This window comes from Chionomys nivalis, chromosome 3 (genome assembly GCF_950005125.1).
Source record: "Chionomys nivalis chromosome 3, mChiNiv1.1, whole genome shotgun sequence".
Lineage (NCBI taxonomy): Eukaryota > Metazoa > Chordata > Mammalia > Rodentia > Cricetidae > Chionomys > Chionomys nivalis.
Genome location: NC_080088.1, coordinates 5,464,802 through 5,485,998, shown reverse-complemented (window position 1 = coordinate 5,485,998; position 21,197 = coordinate 5,464,802).

Genomic DNA, 21,197 nt, shown 5'->3' with positions numbered 1-21,197 from the left:
GAGGACCCATCCACAGGGCAGAGCCTCAGGAGGACACATCCACAGGGCATAGCTGCACCCATCCACAGGGCATAGCCCCAGGAAGACCCATCCACAGGGCATAGCCGCAGGAGGACCCATCCACAGGGCATAGCCGCAGGAGGACCCATCCACAGGGCAGAGCCGCACTCATCCACAGGGCAGAGCCGCAGGAGGACCCATCCACAGGGCAGAGCCACACTCATCCACAGGGCAGAGCCGCACCCATCCAAAGGGCATAGCTGCACCCATCCACAGGGAATAGCCGCACCCATCCACAGGGCATAGCCTCTGCAGGACCCATCCACAGGGCATAGCTGCAGGACCCATCTATACCTGCCTTCAGTCTCAATCACAAGGCTCCGTCTTCCTGGTTTAGGAAAACCCAAGCAGAGCATCGTTTCCACACATTAACAGAAAACAATTACAGTGCAGCCTCAAGCCTGCCAACACTGCCCTTCTCATTGTCTCTCCTTGGGTACCAGGAAACTTTTTCTGTGGCTTTAGAAGAAAGGTAAATGCATAAAATAGTGACATTGACTATGAAGGAGAATGTAAATCTGAGGTGGTCCAGGAAGCCTGGTTATGTCCCTCACCTGAGGGTAACCTCAGGCACCGGAGAACTGGCAGGAAACAGAACTGTTTCAGATGGTCCCATCTCTAGGCTACTCCTTTCTTCCACAATGTCAAAGACATTCAGTCCCGGGCCTCCCCAGCTCTCTAAGAAGAGGAGAGTTCATCTGGTGGCCCAGGCACTAGACCTTTGCCTCAAGGAAGGGTTCACAGCTCACCAGGGTGTTTCTGGTTAGAGAGTGGGAGAGAGGAGGAGAGAAGAGAGTGAGGGAGAGAGGAGGGGAGAAGAGAGTGAGGGAGAGGGGGCCAGTGAGGATGTAAAGAGAGCAGGGCTTGAGGGAGTAAGGGGGCAGGGCAATGGAGGCAAAGATCCCCAAGGACGGGACTTTACATCAAGGTCATGAGGGATGGGTGTGGAGGAATCCTGGCTGGGCAGTATTGAAGTGATTCTCAAATTGTTCCTCAACTCTGCAGCTGCGGGCTTCGTTGGGCAGCCAACCCCAGATGAGATGACCTCTAGTGAGAATTGACTTTATTCTCATGCCCAACCGAGAAGATGTTCCTGGCATTTCTCAGCAGGCAGTCCTCCTCATCAGCACACCAGGAGACAGCAAGTGACAAGCAGGAAGGAAGGCCCCAGGGAAAGGGCCTTGCCTTAGGAAAGCATCTGAAACTCTCCCCAGAAAGAGTCCTCTGAAAATCACATTTTAGAAAGTTACAGATTTCCTTTCTAATCAGAGCTCTCCACTCCTTAGGCTTTCGGACGCCTGCAGTATCTCTAGTGATTAGAATTGGAGATGAGAAAGACAGCGCGGCGAAGAGCCAAAGTCTTTGGACCTAGATTCTTATCTGCATCTTAGATGTTTTGTATTCTGTGCTGCTCAGCTGTGTGTATAGGAAAAATCCACCAACCCACACCATAGTCCACCTGCCCACGGTGACACAGCGGTGTGCACTAAGGACTGGCAATGTGCACACAGGTGCATTTCTCTTCCTCTTCTTCTGCTTCCAGGCAAGGTATGGCTTATGCCGGAAGAGGGTGCACAATGGGGAAGAAGGGTCTGGGTGGCAGGGGACAGTTTGCACAGAGAAGAGATTTGTAGCTCTGGTTTAGCTTGGACCTGGGGAAGGGCAGTCCTAGGTTATCACTGGAGCTGCCCCTTCGTTTCCCCATCACAAGAGTCCTCCAGGTGGATGAGTTCAAAGCCGAGGGGAGAAGCCAGCCCTTCTGATCACCTGAGGCAGGCGCCACGGAGCCCCTCCTCTCTTCCCCTCATCCCGTCTTTCGGGCCCTCTGTGCCTCGGTTTAAAGTGTCTCTCGCACAAGTGCGAAGCTGAGAGGGTAGACTTCAATTACTTCGTTTTGCAAAGGTTAAAAAGGTTCTTGTAAATGAGTGATGCGAATCCTGGAAACCCGGTTAAAACAACTGGACACCAGATGGCAGGAGGGTGGTTTACTGTAAAGCGTTAGAGTGGGAGCTCATTTACAAGAAGCGATTACACAAACAGCCCCGAGAATCCACCACCCTATAAGGGTGGCAGGGACAGGAGCAGAGTGTGAGTTGCGCGTGTATGCTTGCAATCTGCCACTCCTCAACAACACTGTGACCGGTCACCATCCCTGGTGTCCCTTTCCCTGACCTCCCAAGGGGCAGAGCTGTGTTCCACAGAGATGTGTTCTCGTTAAGCACGTCCAACTGCCTAGAGGAGTTCACTAGTAATAAAACAGTTCAAGGTAGGTGTGCAGCGAGTTCCGCTGATGTCTGAGCCTGGAGAAAACGCTTTTCCCCTTAGGTCAAGGGATCAGGAGAAAGGTCTCTGTACAATTTGAACCTGCCTCTGCTCCATCTCACATTGAGGGTGAGCCTCACGTACTCTGACCTGTAGGCTCACTTGAAGGCACGTTTAGCCACATATGCAGACAGAACACAAGGAAATTACAAAGCTGCCATGGGGGACTGTGAGCCTTGCTTCTCAGTCTTCACTCCAGCTGGTCTGAGCTGGTCTGGCTGCCTTCCTCCACGCTCAGTCCTCCAGTGCTCTTCTTTTTTTTTTTCTGGGTTTTTCGAGACAGGGTTTCTCTGTGGTTTTGGAGCCTATCCTGGAACTAGCTCTTGTAGACCAGGCTGGTCTCGAACTCACAGAGATCCGCCTGCCTCTGCCTCCCGAGTGCTGGGATTAAAGGCGTGCGCCACCACCGCCCGGCCCTCCAGTGCTCTTTACAGCCACCGTGAGCCTATGTCCTTATCATGTGTGTGACAGCTGCCCTGTGATTGGCTCTCTGTTGCATCCTACTTTGGCTAGTCTAGGCAGATTTTCCCCTGTGGTCCATAAGTTCCATGACAGCATCTACTCTGAGGTCTATGAGTTACTAGGATACATAGTAAGGTGAGAATGTAGGTAGCGCCGGGCTGAGAAATACGTCTTTACATGGGCATTTCTGGTGCCTGGCAACCAGAGCAACCAACCCTGCAGTCATCAAGATGCCTGTGTGCATATTTTCATCCGGGAGAAATCAGGCCTGGTCCATCCTGATCACTCAGGCCTGAGGCCCTCACACATTTCAACAGTTGGAACACTAGACTGCTTCTTTTTTCTCACCTCTGGACCCTCTTTCTTGGGCTCTCTCATCTCCCAGGCTCACAGAGAATTCTATTCACATCCTTTCAAATTGTGAAATGTGGCTGGTTGTGGCTTACCATTCCTAAGTGGCAGTTCCTGACCTGCAGTTACTGTTTCAGTATTTATAATGGCAATCTTAATATTCTTGAGACCTAAGATCAGAGCAACCTGCTCAGAACAGACCATTCCCTGAGGAATTTCCCAAAACCATGGAAGGTTTTTCCTCGGCAATAAACAACCTATGTGAGGTCAAGCCACTGTGTATGCTTGTTACACAGCATAACCAGTCTTCCTCTGACTAATACATCCACTAAGGAAACAGCCTCCAAGCTACATCTGGGCACTGTGTAGAGTCCTTTCTAGACAGTTTTGGCAGAAAACCAACTCAGACAGGATAGCAATACTCTGTCTAGAGGAAAGCCTATTAATGGAGGAGGAAAAGGCAGGAGAATACATTGATTATACTTCATATCAAATATGCTTAATATAAGCGATATATCTATCTGCAAATACAAGCAGTCGGTGGCTCCCATAAGTGAAACTGTAATGGCTGATGCTTTCATCATCTGACGCTGAACATTCAACACTTGCCGCTCCTGTCATAATCCGGGGACTAAGTGGCTCTTCATCGCAAAGGCTTTTGTTTATTGACTTTAAGTTTGTGTATGTCAATGGGTTGTGGTCTGTGTGTGCATTCGCACATGTGTGTGTGTCTGTGCAGGTGTGCAGTGAGCCCCCAGGGATCCCATCTCTTTCCCTATTTGTAGGGTTAGCCCTGCCCATTTTGGGGGCGTGTACGCCTCGGGCTAATGTTTACGTATAAATCTGGCGAGCTTGAGCCCCACTGCTCTTTTTTTTTGTATTTCCTGCTCATCGCTGGATCCCTGGTGTTGTAAGCTATTCCCTCATTAAAATTTGCTGTTTCATATTAAGCTAGTCTGGTTATTACGCCCATTACACCTAGTGTGAGGACTGTAGACACACAGCACCCAGCTGGACCTTGACCTGTACACTGGGATCTGAGCCTAGATCCTGCTGCTTAGGTACCAACTCTTTACCCATTGCTTCATCTCTGTAGGCCCCGAAAATGTTTTTGTTTCTGAGCTTTGGACCTCTGGCTGTTTGTGTTTGATACATGCCACTCAAAAATAGCTTCTGCCAATGACGGAAGGTACGACCTTGGCTGGCCATTGACTTAGGTACCAGTGAGGCCAGGCTGCGCTCTGTCTTTTTAGGCATCTGTCCACATCGATTCCAGGCAACGGTCTGTTTTAAGAAAAACTTAGGCAAGATTTAAAAAAAGAGAAAACTGGCCTTCCTCTGAGTAAACCCGCCAGGCCCAGTGGGTAAATAATGCATTTTCTGAAAGCTTCTACAAACGGGGACTTATCCAGCCGCTTTTATGCACTACTGTTCTGCCTAAGACCCGCGTGTGTGCCTAGAAAATGCAGTGGCTCCAAAATAACAGACCACCTATGAGACTGAGGATTTCTTCCTTCTGGATCCCCCCCCCCTTTTCAACAAAGAAATGTATTTTCCTCTCTTCAGTTAGAGAAAAAATAATCTTTCTTGAAATACGATCTCCTCAGATAAATAATGGCAATAAAAGTAAATGGAAAGTGGGAGAGAACGTGGATCCTTAGTGCAGCGCACAGCACTTTTCTAATTGGAAAATGCTAAAAGGAGTTTTCCTTGGAGGCCTCCCATCTGACTTTAGACCAAACAAAACAGCCATCTGCCTGGGAGAGCTGAGGTCTTCATTCCCCTCGTTAAAGGGGAAGTGGGCAGAAGATGAAAAACACGGAGGTCTAAAACCCCCGTTAAAGGGGAAGTGAGCGGAAGATAACAAACACACAGAGGTCTAAAAGTACGTGCCCACCATCATGGGAGCAGGCATGTCTTCTGCAGTGGTGGAGGGTTGAGCCTTCAGACTAGAAAGAACGTAAGAGAGGTGGCCTCACTTACTCGACCCTATGGGGATACCAAGCCTAAGCCTCGTACTTAGAGGACTCGATGGAGCAGCCAGCAAACTTTGGCCCGTATTTCACTTCTTTCTGCTTGTGTTGAAACCTTCCCCTTTTCTACCCTAAAAGGCCCTCTGGGTTCTCTGAGTTCTGGAGTTTGCAGCAGGCACCTGTCACGAGAGAGTTTGCTGACGGGTTCCAAAGCTAAGCTGGTTATCTGCCGCTCAGGCCCTGGTGCGCCTCCGGGTTCTGTTAGGAGCTCCATCTGGAGAAGCACATGCTGTTGATCTCTTGAAATGTCTTTCTTTTCTTAATGAGAAGCAGCAATTCTATGATGTTTACACAGATGGCATTAAGAAATATAGACATAACTGTATGTAACAACAATTCATGAAAAAAGAGGTTGTAAATTTGAAAGCGCTAGGAGGAATAAATGGGAGGATTTGGAGGAAGGACACGGAAGGGGGAAATGATGGAATTCTATTATAACCTCAAAAAATAATGGAAATAATTAAAAAGAAACTATGTATTTCCTTTTTATTTTTAACTCTGTCTGTATGTGTGTGTCAGCATGTGTTTGTGCATGTGCACATAGTACCCAAGGGGCCAGAAAAGGGTACTGATCCCCTGGAGCTAGATTTTCAGACAGCTATGAGCTGCCCAATGTGGGTGCTAGGAAAGGAACTCAGGAACTCTGTAAGTCCAGATGCTCTTAACCTAAACCCATAGTCGACCTTGCTAATGAGCCAGGTCATTGTCTGTGGAGCCTTCTGAGTTGTCTGAGTCCAGTCATTCCGGTCCTCGCGACTGGTCAAGCAGCACTCACCTTGCACTGAAGCGAGAGCTCTCGGGAGTAGAGTGTGATCCCCCACACAAGAGTGCTGGCAGCATCTGCTGAGCTCTTGGTTGTCACAAATGGAAGAAAGAGGATGCTCTTGGTTCCTTATGCACAGAGAGTGGAATGCAACAAAATACTGTAAATGCGCAGCGTGAGGAATTCCCCAGGGAGGGGTCGCAGTGCTGAGGTGAGAAACCCCACACTGGACACTTCCTCCAAGGCTGGGAAGGTTCTGGGAACAGCCAGATGTAACTATGAAGAGTCAGGCATCTCTTTGACAGGAAACACCCCCATCTTATCACTTTGATTGTATGTGATTTATAGAGAGCAATTTCCAAATAAACAACCTGGGACTATTTAAAAGTTCTAGTCTAAGTAGGTGTGACAGGGTCTTTTGTATATGTGTGGGCATATTTTCAGCAATCATCTTTAACTCCTTCAAACGGGACTTCAGGATGAGTCTGCCTTTCCTCCCAAAGACTTGACAATGGATATCTTCTTTCTCCAATACCAAAATCCAGACCACAAATCAGTCATCAGACTCATCGCCTTAACCCGGAAGAGCACGCTACAGACCCTGGGAAAGAGTGCATGGCGGGAATTCATAGCTGTGAACGTCCTGGGCCTCGCCAATCACAGTCACAAAACATCACAGGAGCTGAATAAAGAACTCAGCATTGATTTCTCTCACTCCTGGCAAACAGAGACGCTTCTAAGGGAGAAGTCTCCAACCCAGTGCTCAACATGCACTTGGGCAGCAGCCCGGGATGTCTGTCAAAAGACCTTAAGCATTTAATACTGTCTCCAGGAAGCCCTAACCAGGAGTCCCAGGTCCAAAGCGGAAGGGCGCTGTGCCCTTCAGGGGTAGACTTAGTGATCACCATGAGATTTTATAAAGTTTTCATCTTCTCCTGTTTAAAATGTGCATGTGCCCCCCCCACACCCATACACATGTATGCTCGTGTGTGTAGGTATCTGCAGAAGCCAAAAGAGGGCATTGGACCCCTTAAACTGAACTTACAGAGATGGTGGGGCTTTGAGCCACCCAAAGTGGTGATGGGAACCAAACTTGGGCCTCTTTAAAGAGTAGCAAGTGCTCATAACTGCCAAGCTATCTCTCCAGCCCCCATATCTGCTACACCTTTTAAGGCCCAGGGCTAGTAGATAAATTACCAAGTTAAAAAAAAAAAAAGATCTAGGTACAGTAGGAGTGGCGGTAATTTAAGCCGTTCATAAAATAAGACATGCGATGTGTGTGGAAAAGAGGTTTAAGTTTGGGGAAAATGTAAACCAGTGTTTTATTAATTTGGAATTTCTCCACCTGGTTTCTGGCGGGGTATGATATCAGTCTCACCAAACAGAGCAGAAAAGGATGAGTGGTTCTTTTTATAGATGATGAAGTTCATAAGAAAACTATGTGGCCATTCTCTAGAGATGCTGCAGAGAGAAGCTGAACAACACAGGGAAGCTTGAAGAGTCATTAATGTCACTGCGGGAGGTTGGGAAGTGAGGACACAGAGCACTGACACAGCCGCACCCCATCACTGCCCTGCAGCGGTGCACAGACATCTCATTGCATCGCCAGTGAGGAGGACGGGTGGCCACTTTGTTCCGATGGCTCCAGAGCTGCCAGAAAGGAGCTAAATAAGTGACGATTTCAGCGAATTATTTTTATCTCCTCCTAATACAGCCAAGTGATTGATCGATTCTCTTCAATAGATTCGAGTTCTAAAAGCTGTGTGAGAAAGGATGACCAGAAGATGAGACGGATCCAGTGTTTGGCCTAGAGTGTTGGGATAACAGTGGCATTGATGTTCAGATGACAGAGTCACGGTGGCCAGGATGGTACCTGCTGCTGTACCGACTGTGAACATAATGCTCTGAGCTCTTCATTCTGAGTCACGCTTACAGAGCAGTGCCCATGGAAAAGGGAGTGGTCTACCCTTGACCCCAGCATAGCTGAATATGTCCCAATGTTGTAAGAGCTCTGTGTTCCAAGCCTACTAATTCTGGTCATTGTAGGTGAAACATGATGTAACTACATTGGGAGATGGGCTGGGAGCAAAGGAACAAAGAGTGTGCTCTGGATCACCCCTGGGCTTGTCTGGGGTTTGGAAACAGAAGCGCATGACCATGGAGTAGTGGAAAGGGGCGTCTTAGCAGACAGACACCTGTGGGGGAGACTAGGTCACAGCCTGGGGTTGCGGCTGCCTCGGCTGAAGGGTGGGTCGTGATATGAGTGACGTGGTTGACTTCTGCAAGTAAGTGTTCCAACTCACAGGCTTCTACAGTGGATCGAATGGCACTTTCTTGTGGGTAATGGATACAGCTTGTCCTGCTCTTAATGCATCACCATGCCAGTGAAGACCAAGTGAAGACCTTTGTTTGGAGCAACCTTGAAGGAATATTCCCATGGCAGTCATTATGATTTTCCCACAAGGACTAACACCTGCAAGATGATCCACTTGACACAAGAAGCTCCCAGGGCTCCAGACATCCAACCTTCAGATGGATATTGCACCCTCTGGTCAATATTCTTTTAAGTCTGTTCATACAGTTATCTTACTTGAGATCCTATAAACTCAAGGCAGAAACCTGAAGGCAGGAACTCCTGCAGAGGTCACAGAGGGATGGGACAATCCTTACTAGTTTGCTTTATGTCATCCAAGGCCACCTGCCTAGGAGTGGCACTACCCACAGTCAGCTAGACCCTTCCACACCAATCATCAATCAAGAAAATGTACCATAGTCTTGTTCACCAGGAATCTGGTTGCGGATGTTTCCTCTGCTGAGCTTTCTTCTTTCCAAATGACTCTACCTTAGGTCAAGTTTATGTAAAACTGGCCATCATATCAAACAACTTAATGTTGTAGCCAACACTTGACTTTGACTACAGAGAAGACAGATCTTAGTTCGAATCCTGCCTGGTCCAATTGCCAAGAGTATGTTCTTGCTCAAGATACTTAGGTACCAGCATCCTCATGAGTAAAGAAGTCCCAATGGCAGCAGATATGTATTGAGAGCTTAGAATTGCAAAATGTATACCTAATAAGTGCATGATCCCCATTGTTCCCCACTTTAGTAATTCTGAAGGACAGGAATTACTGCAGAAGCATTCTGTAGGCATGGAAACAAAGTCTCTCAGCAGTGTCTAACACTGGCCACACCCTCCACTCTTCACTGGGAAGTCATTGGGACTCATCTAGTGTGGCATGTCCTTTTGTCTATGTGTTGTTTTTATTGGTTAACAAAAAAAGAAACTGTTTTGGACCTATAGCAGGGTAGAGCAGAGCTAGGCAGGGAAAGCTAAACTGAATGCTGGAAGAAAGAAGGCAGAGTGAGGAGAAGCCATGGAGCTCTGGCAGAAACAGATGCCAGAACTTTACCCGGTAAGTCACAGCCTTGTGGCAATACACAAATTAATGAAGATGGGTTAATTTAAAATATGAATTAGCCAAAAATATGCTTAAGCTATTGGCCAAACTGTATTACAAACAATATGGTTTCTGTGTAATTATTTCGGGGCTGAGCAGCTGGAAACAAACAAGCAGCTTCATTCAACACTCATCTCTGCACCCGCTCCTCAGAATTGCTCCGAAGAGATCACCAGTGTGTGCCCACAGCATGCAGCATGTGTATCCACACAAGACCTTGTTTATTCAGCATCTAGTGATTGAAAGCCTCATGAGAGTGGGCACTTCCTAGGTCCTGGGTATGCCAGGCCTTCCTGGAGCCTGTTATCTAAGAAGAAAGCAGATTGCCAATAAATCAGTATTTCTGAAATAAAAGATGTGAACCGCCATGAAGAAAAATCAACCAGGAATCAGAGAGTCCTGGTGTGAACACACGAGGAAGGCATGCAGGACACATGAGGAACGGCTCCTGGTGGGAGAAATGGGCGCTGAGGCTGTGACCTTTGAACCGAACCCTGATGGACAGCCAAGAAAGCCATCCAAAGACTTTGGGACATTATTACTGTTTTTATAATAGCTAATCACATGCTAATTTCTTAGCTTAGCCACAGAGCATTCCCATCACCAATGCCAATCAGAGCCATAAGCCCTTGCCCTTACTTGTGACAAAGGAAGGGAACAGAAGGGTGAAGCTAGAAAGAGAAAACGGTGTCCAGTCACAGGGAGGGCATCCTAGCCACACACACGCAGAAGAGATCTACAGGGGAAGGAGACTGTTTCCGTCTCCTGGGCTGCGAATCACAATAATTCACAAACTTGAGGCTGTGCTTCATTCTCTCCCCCACTCCTCCTGTGCATAAAAAGCACACAGCGGCAGCACACGCTGCTTTTCTTCAGCCCATTACAGGGAGACTGGGCCACGTCAAACACCGGCTTGGGGCTCTCACAGATGCTTCTCTGAAATGTTTGTCACCAAAGGAAGCTTAGCAGGGCCTCTTTCCTGTCCTACGAGCACAGGCCGTGAATCTGCTGAACCAGGTCTCCAGGACAGTTAAAGCAGCTGCAGCTTCCAAGAGACATAATCCTGTCGTCCCACATAACAGCTGACTAGTATTCCCCCAGGTAATTTACACACTGAGTAAGTTAAGGCTCAGTATACAATCCCGCTGACTAGGATAGGTGAGGAGTCCGGTAACGAATGCCTTTCCCATCCAAGGGAGAGACCGGAGCCACAGGGCTGCAGAGAGCAAAGCTGCGCAGAGTACATCAGGGATGAATCACATCAGTCTCAAGGGAAGCACGGGACTACACCAGAAACCAGGAGCTGCGAGAAGCCCATGGGGTGGCTGGTCCTGGGATATCTGGAGGGAACCAGCTCGGCTAGCACATTAGTTTGTGATCTTTAGCCTCAATATTGATGAGAAAAAAGTCTCTGTTGTTGAAGAAAGCAGGTGGGGGTATTTAGGTATAGTAGCCACAAAAGTCAACATATTTGGTAGTGAGTCTCCAACTTTGGAGAGGAGGCTAGTTCAGTCCTTTGGAGGCCAGTAAGGGGCCCGGCGGGGAAAAGTGCTTGCCACACAAGACCTGGGTTCGATTCCTAGAACCCAGGGTGGACCGAGAGAACTAACTCTCAGAGTTGCCACTGACCTCCACATATGCTTTATGACACAATATGCACCCGCACGCATGCGAATATGCAGGCTTGTACAACTTGCATGCACATAAACGTGATGCAATAATGATTTAAATTTTTTTTTTTTTTTTTTTAAAAAGCAAGATTCATTTGATTCCTCAGAACACTTGGGGATCGAGCCCAGGAGTTGAGTCGGGATGGCAGTTTCATAGGGGGGGACAAAATGATGGATGGCTGCTGTTGAGTCCTGCTCTTCCAGGGATGAACCTCGGTCATAGTCACAAAAGCATGCTTACAGCTCAAACAGCCAATCAGAGAGCTGGCCTGTTCCTGCATCCACAGGGACTGGTGATGGAGAGTGGACAGCCCCAACTGCTTCCACACAGGGTTCTGCTCTGGAATCTGCAGTCAGGGATTGTTGAGCTGTTAGAGAAGCGTTCCAGGCCATTTCCTAGCACATTCCTAGTCTTCCTCAATTGTTTTCTCAGCTGGGTCTCACTCTGAGGTCAAGGCTGGCCTTGAATTCACTGCCATCATTCTGCACGTGTCTACTGCCAGGGTCACAGCATAACCCGCTCCTTGCCAGCTTGATTAGTATTGATGCTTGTGTCTCCCATCCTCTTAGGGAAGGAAGAACCAAATGGGAAGCCAAGATCAGAACCTACACTCTTCTCATGGGAGTAATATGGGCATCTAAATGTGTGAAGCTTTATAGTGTGGCCATTAGTCCCTGGCCATGCTGAGAAATTATCAGTGATGTCACCAGTCCGGTGACAGACCACAATACACCTAAGTATTTCCAAATGTCCCACGAGGGCTTTGAGTCTAGTTGAGATGAACCTTAGCACTAACATCACTGGTCTAAAATGGCCTGATAGATTCACAATTGCAATAGAAGTTACCTTCTGAGGGTGGCCCCAGAATGCACAGGACTCCACCAGCTATGAGCCCTTTACTTCTGTAACCCTCGGTTTAATACCTTTGGAATTATAAGTGAGCATTTCCCTTCTGTCTGACATGCTCTTTGCAGCGTCCAGTCATTTCAGAGACAAACTCCCCAAATGACCACCAGTGCATTGCATGAGAGTCAGTGTGAAGATCTGCATCCTCAACTTCGGACTCTAGTATAGCTTAATTCCCACAGGGTGATGTATCTTCTAATCCCTGGAAGTTATCTAGGAATCGTGGGGTCCAATAGTACAGAAGGTGATAGGTGAGGCACACAGAGTCTAGAGTCAGACTTCAGACCACAGTGTGACCCACTCCATGGGGTGGCTCTTCCACAATCAGCTGGGCGGATTCGTGGCTCCGAGGGGTAGGAGAGGTAGCTGCAGAGACCTGCCTGACAGTAAGATGGAGATACAAAATTCCTTTGGGGAAGTGACAGAGGCATGGGAGAAGGGAGAAACGACATAAAGACTAAGAACAAGTTCATCCTGGACTGAAAAGTCACTGGATGAGAGAGCAGACAGGCTAGCCCGCCAAATTAGATTTCCTGGATCACTTAAGTTAGAGCAGATTTAAATTCCTTTGCTATTTGTTGGGGGTGATCTCCTTTAAACGTTTTGGGTGTGTTTGAGGAACATACTGACGAAAGAATATCACAGATGGGAGTTAACAGTGGGGGTTAAGCAACCCTGGAGAACCCGAAGGCTCTGACCCTCGGACTTAAGATACTAGCCAGACAAGTGTCTTCTGGAAGCGCTCTGCTCCGTCCTGCTGATTTGTCTCCTAGGAACATTTCCAACGTAAGGCATAGAAAGTTTTAGCAGCTATGAGGCCTCCTTGCATTTATGTGTCCTTGCATTTCCTAGTGACCAGATAAGAGTCACTGACAAATGCCTAAGCCAATGGGGAGAGGGGGCCTGTGTGAGGAGAAGTGGAGTGTGACCGAGGAGGAGCTAAAGTCAGGGTCTCCTTTCACAGAGCACTCAAAACAGAATTATCAGCCTGGTCCCTACTGGAGGTAACAAGAAAGCAAAGCCCCCAACCTTTCTGCCTAAAAGCAAACACGGGTGGAGTCCTGGGAGCAAGTTGAACCTAGAAAATGGTTTTCAGTGTAACCGTGGCTTCAACTGTTTCTGCATCTGCCGTTCTGTGTTTAATGTGTGTTGGGGCCTCAACACTGGAACCGAGGACAGACAGTTCCTGGCTGGGGAACTGAGGGCACGGGAGGGAAAATCCCTTCAGGATACCAGAGAGATGCTGAGCTGTGAAAAGAGAGTTGCAACATGGGGAGTCAGCAGAGGGACTGCTGGGAAGTGGGGGAGGGGAGCAGAAGACAGAGCTTGGCCCTTGGAAGCTGTGTGTACTGGGCTGGGATCAAGTGCTGAAAGCCCCCTGCCCTGGCCATGTAAAGGAGCCACGCAGTAGCATTTTAACACTTAAGAATATTGATGTTTTACTTTGATTCCATTGAGATGTGGGTTTCAGACTCCCTTTAAAAATGCTGGAGGTTCAATCAGGCCCCACTTCCACTGCCAGCAAGCCTAGCTGTGGCTGAATGAAGAAGATGAAGATGCCACTCCCTGCCACTCCCTGCCACTCCCTGCCACTCCCTGCCACTGTCCGATGGCCGCCTGCAGCCTTCTCTGCTGTGGTCGCAGGCCTGCCCTGGTTCACACTGTGGAGGGGCATCTCTGGGCATGGGGAAAACCACAGAGTGGACTTCATGTCCAGATGCAGAATGCTCTGAGGAAGAGTCCTTTACATAGTGAGCCCAACACGGATAATGCTCGACTTACTTAGCACATTGAACAGGGTGGCTTTCAGAAACTTCTGGAAATAGTGTCCTGGATCCAGAACCCTAGGAATAATCACCACCCACTTAAAATTGTATGTGCAATGGACATCAGGTGACTTTCTCAAAGCAATGCCCCACGGATGCCTATAGCCACATGCTAGCCAGATGGACAGGCAACGCACAGCAGGACCTAAGAGAGTCCTCTGTGCCCGGAGGCCAGGATGAGAGCTTAGCCATTGCTGTGTAGGTGGAAAGCTGGAGTTACTGAAATGCAGAGATTCAGATGATTCCTGGCATACCATATGCATGTAGAGCTTTCTCAACTGTTTTATGACTACAATATGGAAAGTCGGCCATTTGGGTATCCATCTTTAAAAACAGTGAAGGCACGCAGAGTCTCTTTAAAGTAATTGGTATCTAATTTAGTAGTTATGCAGAATTATACATTATAAAGTTTGTAATATCATGATCAACGGCTGTTTAACACAGGCGTACCACCACAATGCTAACCTATGAAGACACGAATTGGAAGAGTTTAAGACAAGTAATAGTAGGATATTATTAGACGAAATTTGGCATCCAATCAGTAAATTTAATTTAGTCATTAAAACTCTATCCAGGATATTATTTAGAATATTAATAGCATGTAAAAATGGTATAATGCTTGCGAGGATGACCCTGATGGAGGGGTCAGAAATTCAATGCAGTTTCACTGGGGCACACTCAGGTTGTTAGTCGGCAGCACTGGAGTCTCTTGACAGGCATGAAGGGAGACTCTTCTGGTTTCTTCCAGTTTCTGAAGCCATGGCTAATGGCTCCCGGTGCTCTGGAGGAGGGAAACTAGTGTTCTTTGGTGGGGGACTCTGATGGTCCTTGTTTGGTAGCTCCTAATGTCTCTTGGCTGATGGACCTAGTTGTAGTGATATATCATTTGTATTTTAATAAATAAAGCTTGCCTGAAGATCAGAGAGTAAAACAGCCCCATTGGTCAGCCTTACAGATGAGGCAGCGGTGACACACACCTTTAATCCCAGTAGCCATACAAGTTTGCTATAGAAACCAGGCAGTAGTGGTGCATGCCTTCAATCCCAGTCCTAGAGAGAAATATAAGACAGGAGGAGACAGCTCTCAGACAGAGTCTCATTCTGAGATTCCTGGAGATGGGGTCAGCATTTTGGACTGAGGTAGAAGTAAGATCTGGTGACTGGTTGTTTTACTTTCTGGTCCTCAGACAGGCTTTACAATACAAATGAACTATCACTACACATGGTGGCCCCTGACATCCCCTGGCTGGCAGCTGCATTATCTGAGCTCTGTCTCAGGCTTCACGGCTGCTGCTCAATTGTACGTCTGGTCATTTTTAAGGTTTACATCTGCTAACTTTAGCAAGAGACTCTCTTGTACGTCCTTGTGATTGGGCTTGGAAGTCATCTGTACAGTCCCTGACAATCTTCCCATGTTGCAATTACCAGGTCACTCATACCTGTTAAAGCCTCTTTTCACTGCGAATTAACATTGATGGGTTCCAGAGATGGAGGCCCATAATCCTTCGGGAGTCAACTCTTCATCCGCCATCCTCCCAGACATGAAAAGAGATTCTATATCTTCATGTATGCTTTTGCTCCCTCTTAGTGTATCTGCTAACTTCAGCAAGGGCAATTGACTTCAATCAAATTAAAATAAACAAAATATGTATGAATCCTTTCTTTGTGTATGATCCTGGGAGTATTTCTGTCTAGAGGCCAAAATGAAATAAAAGTACCAATGTAAGGCATAACTGGAGTTGGGAGTACTAAAAATCTCATTCAGCATTCATGATTCCAAAATACATCAAATATAGAAGTATACAATATTCTTGATTTTATTTAATAAAACCAAAAATATTGGATAGTACAGAAAATGATGAAATTGAGAACAATAAATAGCAGATGGCTGTGACTGCACACACACACACTGTATCACACAAGCAGGGAATAAAGAGAGAAACAGCGAGCTAATGTAAGTATCTGTTTAACAGAAGTTGGCACTGTCTTTAGGCCTTGAAAGTCTTACACATACATGTTTGGAATCTTGGTCTCCAACTTGTAGTATTGCTTTGAGTGGTGCAAGACCTTTCTCTGGTGGGGTATGGACTAGAATTAGCTACTATGGATAGGCCTTTGAAGGCTAAAACCTGGCACTAATTCTGATTGAAGTCCACGAGGAGGAGAAAGCAGTCTCCTCCATACAGCCGCACCATCAAAGACTGGACCATTTCCCAACCATGCTTTTCCCATCAAGATAGATTGAAATCGGTCTGAAACCATGCTCCAAAATAAGCTGACATTACATTTCTCTGTCAGGTGTTTATTAACCCAAAAGTCACAAATACAACATGTAAGTGGGGACCTAGATACATAATAGGTTTTGCTATCAGGAAAAAGTGCATTGTCAAGAATGATACACAGCATTAAACACTTGAATCAAAATAAACATCATGCCCATCCTCAAAGGTAAATGTGAAGCTTGTGGTCAGTGGTGAAACCAAGGTCCATCTCCAGAGGAGAAGGACTGAGGTAGTAGAGACCACCAACCATGATCCCTCTCCAGAAAAGAGGGCCTGAGGTGGAGTAGGCCACAGTACCACACTGTCTCCCCGCCTCCCACTGGCCCCTGTGCTGGCTTCTAGTTTCTGAGTTGGGTGTGAGGGAAAACACAGGGTTTAATGTTTAAGGTTCCTTGTCCTCAAACAGAGCTTAACAAGAAAGATGAGTCAGTATTGCCTAGCGCTAAACCAGCAGTGTTGAGAGAGGCCCAGACTGATTCTCTAGCTAGGAGGTGGGGCAGCTTGCCCTGGGATGTACAGGGCTGAGGGCAAAGAGGCTGAATGGAGAATGTGAATGCTCTGATTTGGAAAAATTGGGAGACGGGAAACAGGAAAACAATCAAGGGAAGAATCATCATTTATCTTTTCATACGCCAGATGCTGCACTAATATCATTTATGATCAATTTGTAAAAAGAAATATCTTTCATACGGTATTGGGTGGTGGTGACGCACGCCTTTAATCCCAGCACTCGGGAGGTAGAGGTAGGTGGATCTCAGTCAGTTCGAGGCCAGCCTGGTCTACAAAGTGAGTTCCAGGACGAGAAACCCTGTCATGAAAAACCAAACCAAACCAAAATCCAGAACTATCTTTTTAGCTCCGTGGGGGTGGGTGTGAGTGACAGGGACTAACGACAGCGCAGGAGGAGAATGGGCACACGGATTGTATTAATGCGCATGTGTAGGTGCTCAAGGAAAGGGAGCGGAACGCAGAGCAGCAGCCTGACTTCAGGGTTTCCGTCAAAGGGTGGGGTGATAACTACGGATGAGGGCAGGATATCCATGGAGGAAAGAGAAGAAGACGGGGCTATTTTTAGGGAGATTGGCTAAAGCAAACACAGCCAGTATTGATCGGGAAGCTTTGCCTTTAATGCAGAGTCACCTCCCTCACCTTGGTATGGGCTGGGGAGCCACTTCCTCTGGGTGAACTAGAGGTGTGTGCCATAGCGCTAGGTCCAGCATCTCTGGATCTTGATTAGCAGATATATTTACCTCAAAATAACTCTTGTAACACAGTGGTGTCTCTCAGGTAGCCGTGACAGCAATGCCACGGGCTATCCCCATAATGCTGTAGGCTAGGGAAATGGAGGGTCCAAGAGGTCACATCTTAGTAGGCCTGGCTGGAGGAACGGTAGGAAGAGCAGGCAGTAAGCCTCAAAAAGCTGCTCGCATTTAGAGTGACTCTTCTCACCTCCATGAACCTAATCCAGATAATCCCTCCTAGGCATGCCCAGAGGACGGCTGATTCTTGGGTGTTTCTAGATTCTGTCAAGTTGGTAATCCATAGTAACAACCACAGACAGGAAGCTACACCGACTGGGAGGCCGTCCACCCAGTTCCTGGGTTCTGTATCTACCGCTCAGCTGTCTGCTCTCGGCTCAGTCATTTCAGGGAATGGGACTCATCCTTCCCATCGGCTTTTAATCCAGGAGCTTGAGCTCTGTAGTTCACAGAGTGCCTTCTGGCTACAGACGAGGCAGATCTCAGGAAGGGGTTGGGTGCTCTGTAGCGCGCTTGCGCTTGTGAGCCCCTCTGCGGTTAGTCACCCTACATGGCAGCCTCTGAATGTGTCTTCTCCTTTCTACAGTTACTGCCCAATCAGCACGATAAAAGAGTCAAATTCTAAAACATAATTCATGGAATGTGTTTCTTTTTTTAGCGGCAGTGGGAACAAAAGCGCATACATTAGTAGCTAATTGCTTGCATGTGGAGTAACAGTGGCATGCACATGGGAGCTACAAAATGTTATTTTAATGGGGTTCCGTATTCACCAAAAACAAGCCAAAGCGGAAACCTGGCACCGAACCTGTAGCTTGGCTCATTCAGAAATCTTCCATAGTCACCTATGCAATGGTAACTTCTTTTATATAGAAAGTGTGTGAAGCAATCAATGAAGGAAGATAGGAAGCTGGGGGATAAACTGATAAATTGTGTTGTGTGTGAGGTGGCCAGCAGCTCTGGATTCACTGCGAATCCTCTGGAGGGAAGATCATTGCAAGGCTGTTTGTCACACAGTTCAAGCAGTGTGTTGAAGCCGATTCCAATCCATGGTTCCTGAGATTGAAGCCGAATGAATGGCAGTTTTCAGCTTAGTTAAACCCAGTATCTTAGCAGCATCCAACCCTTCTCTTTAGCTCACTACAAAATGCCCAACTTTTTCCTTCAATAGATATCAGAATCCAAAGTGCTTTCACCACTTCCTGACATGCTGATCCCCAGAGTCCAGAGAGCATCTCCCTGATAGCCCATTTTCTGCATTTATGAATTAATAGCACACACTAGGAGGTTTATAAAGGACAGAAGTTTGCTTCGCTTGTGTTTCTAGATATTGGGTAGTCATAGAACATGGCCCTGGCTTCAGTTAAGGGTCTTCTCATTACCCCATAGTCTGATGGAGGACATCATTTGGGGAGACAGAGGAGGCACATTAGAGAAATAACCCGGTAAGAAAGCCATTCCTGTGAGAACTACCCCATTCTTGTGATAGTGACTTCAACCCCTTCATGATGGGAATGCCTCCACCTATGTACCAAGCCCACTCATAGGGACAGAGGGAATAATTTCCCAATACACGAATGCTTATGGGAAACACTTAACCATCACGAGTCACTAAATGAGGCTTCTTGTTGCCACGTATGTACTGACATGTCAGCTGGAACACGGATCACATAGGTCAGCTCATGTCTTTCATCTGCTCAGAAACTTCAGTGATGCTGCCTTCTTCATAGATGAGCCAAAGAAGGTCAAAGGTCTCCTGTGTCCCCCACAATATCCTCTATCACCCTTCTTTGCTCTGGGAACTGTAAATCAACCACACTGGCCGGGGTGAGTCAGAGTCCTCTAGGGAGGCTCTCAGCACGGAGGGCCTCTCTCCGCCTTACTGATGCTCTCAGACACCCTCTGATATCCGTTCCAGCTTTGTCTTCGTGAGGCTTAGCCTTCCTAAGTGATCCACAATTTAACCACTGACTCCCAGAATCCCAAGGCCTCCCTTGCCAGGATCTGCTTTCTTTCACAGAATTTAGCAATACCAAGAGAAGGGGTTCACTGATAGTGAAGTTGCTCAATTTGTTTTCATGCAATTTAAGCTCCATGAAGACTGGGGTTTGGGTTTGATTCTCTGATGCACCCCAAACACCTAAAACTGTGCTGGGCAAATAACAGAAATTAAATAAGATCTCAACACATGCTGGTTGACTAAAAAGAATGAAGCCTAATAATGAAATTTTGAATGATCTATATTAAAAATTTTCACTTAAACTTAAAAAATTGTTCTTATGAGTTTTCTAGTAATTATTGGGAATATATTCAGCCAACAAAGTGGGATTTCCTGCCACTTTGTTGAGATGTATTTGCAAGATTATATCAAGTTACCTCCCAGGCTCCTATCAAGTTATTTTATAATATGGTAGCCTTCATCACCAAACGAGCATTTTCTAGGACCGAATAATATCTTACCTCCTCCCTATAGATTCATAAAACTATTTTGAATGACACATACACGCTATCATGATCTATGGTCAGCTCATTGAATTTGTCCCCATTCCAGAAGACACAAATTAGTCTGCTGCGAGACTGGAGTGGGAGTCAAGGCGTTTCTCAATGGAGACGCACAACTCACTCAGGGAAATCTTCAGAAGGGGAGGGGCAGGAACGAGGCCTGACTCCCGCTCCACCCTCCCTTCCAGGTTCAACTAACCTCGGAGCAGAGAGCAAGAAGGCCCATCTACACTGATCTCCAAAGTCACCCTCTGAGATGAAGGAGCAGTATGGGGAGAAAGGAGATACTGGCTAGAGGGGCAAGAGGAAGTCAGAACCCTGAAGGAGTCTTGCCCCTTAAGGAATCCAGAGTGGTGTGACACTCCTCCGGACTGCGTGTGACACTCCTCCCGAGTGCGTGTGACACTCCTCCGGACTGCGTGTGACACTCCTCCCGAGTGCGTGTGACACTCCTCCGGACTGTGTGTGACACTCCTCCCGAGTGCGTGTGACACTCCTCCGGACTGCGTGTGACACTCCTCCGGACTGCGTGTGACACTCCTCCGGACTGCGTGTGACACTCCTCCGGACTGTGTGTGACACTCCTCCAGACTGCGTGTGACACTCTTCCAGACTGCGTGTGACACTCCTCAGGACTGCGTGTGACACTCTTCCAGACTGCGTGTGACACTCCTCCCGAGTGCGTGTGACACTCCTCAGGACTGCGTGTGACACTCCTCCCTAACACACAGCTCCTCATCCCATGTATGAGATGGAGCACAGATTGAAGTAACAATACTTCATTGCTATAGTAAATGCTAACAAAAACCAGTTTGGGAGAGGAAAGGGTTTATTTTTGGCTTATAGGTTAAAGTCCACTGTTGACAGATGCCAAGGCAGAAACTCAGGAGAGGAACCTGGAGGCAGGAGCTGAAGTGGAGATTACAGAGGTGCCCTGTACCGCTTGTTTGCCGCTTTCTGATTCCACCCAGGCTCATCTACTCAGCACGGGACCAGGCAGTGGACTGGGCCCGTCTCTTCCAATTAATAGTTTGACAAATGCCCATAGAACATGTCTGCAGTACAATACAATGAAAACAATTTCTCATTTGAGGTTCACTCTTCCCAGGTTTGTCAAACTGACAACCAAGATCAGCCATAAGAACCATCGAGGCCCAATTGGATGAATCAATGAGTTTATTGAGGTTGCTCGTAGGTATGTGGCTGAGAAGTTAGAGAAGCATGGGCAACTCAAAGGCAGACACATTTGCAAAAGTCAACGCCAGCATGAGCAACAGCACATGAAAGCTGGGACCTCAGAGTACTG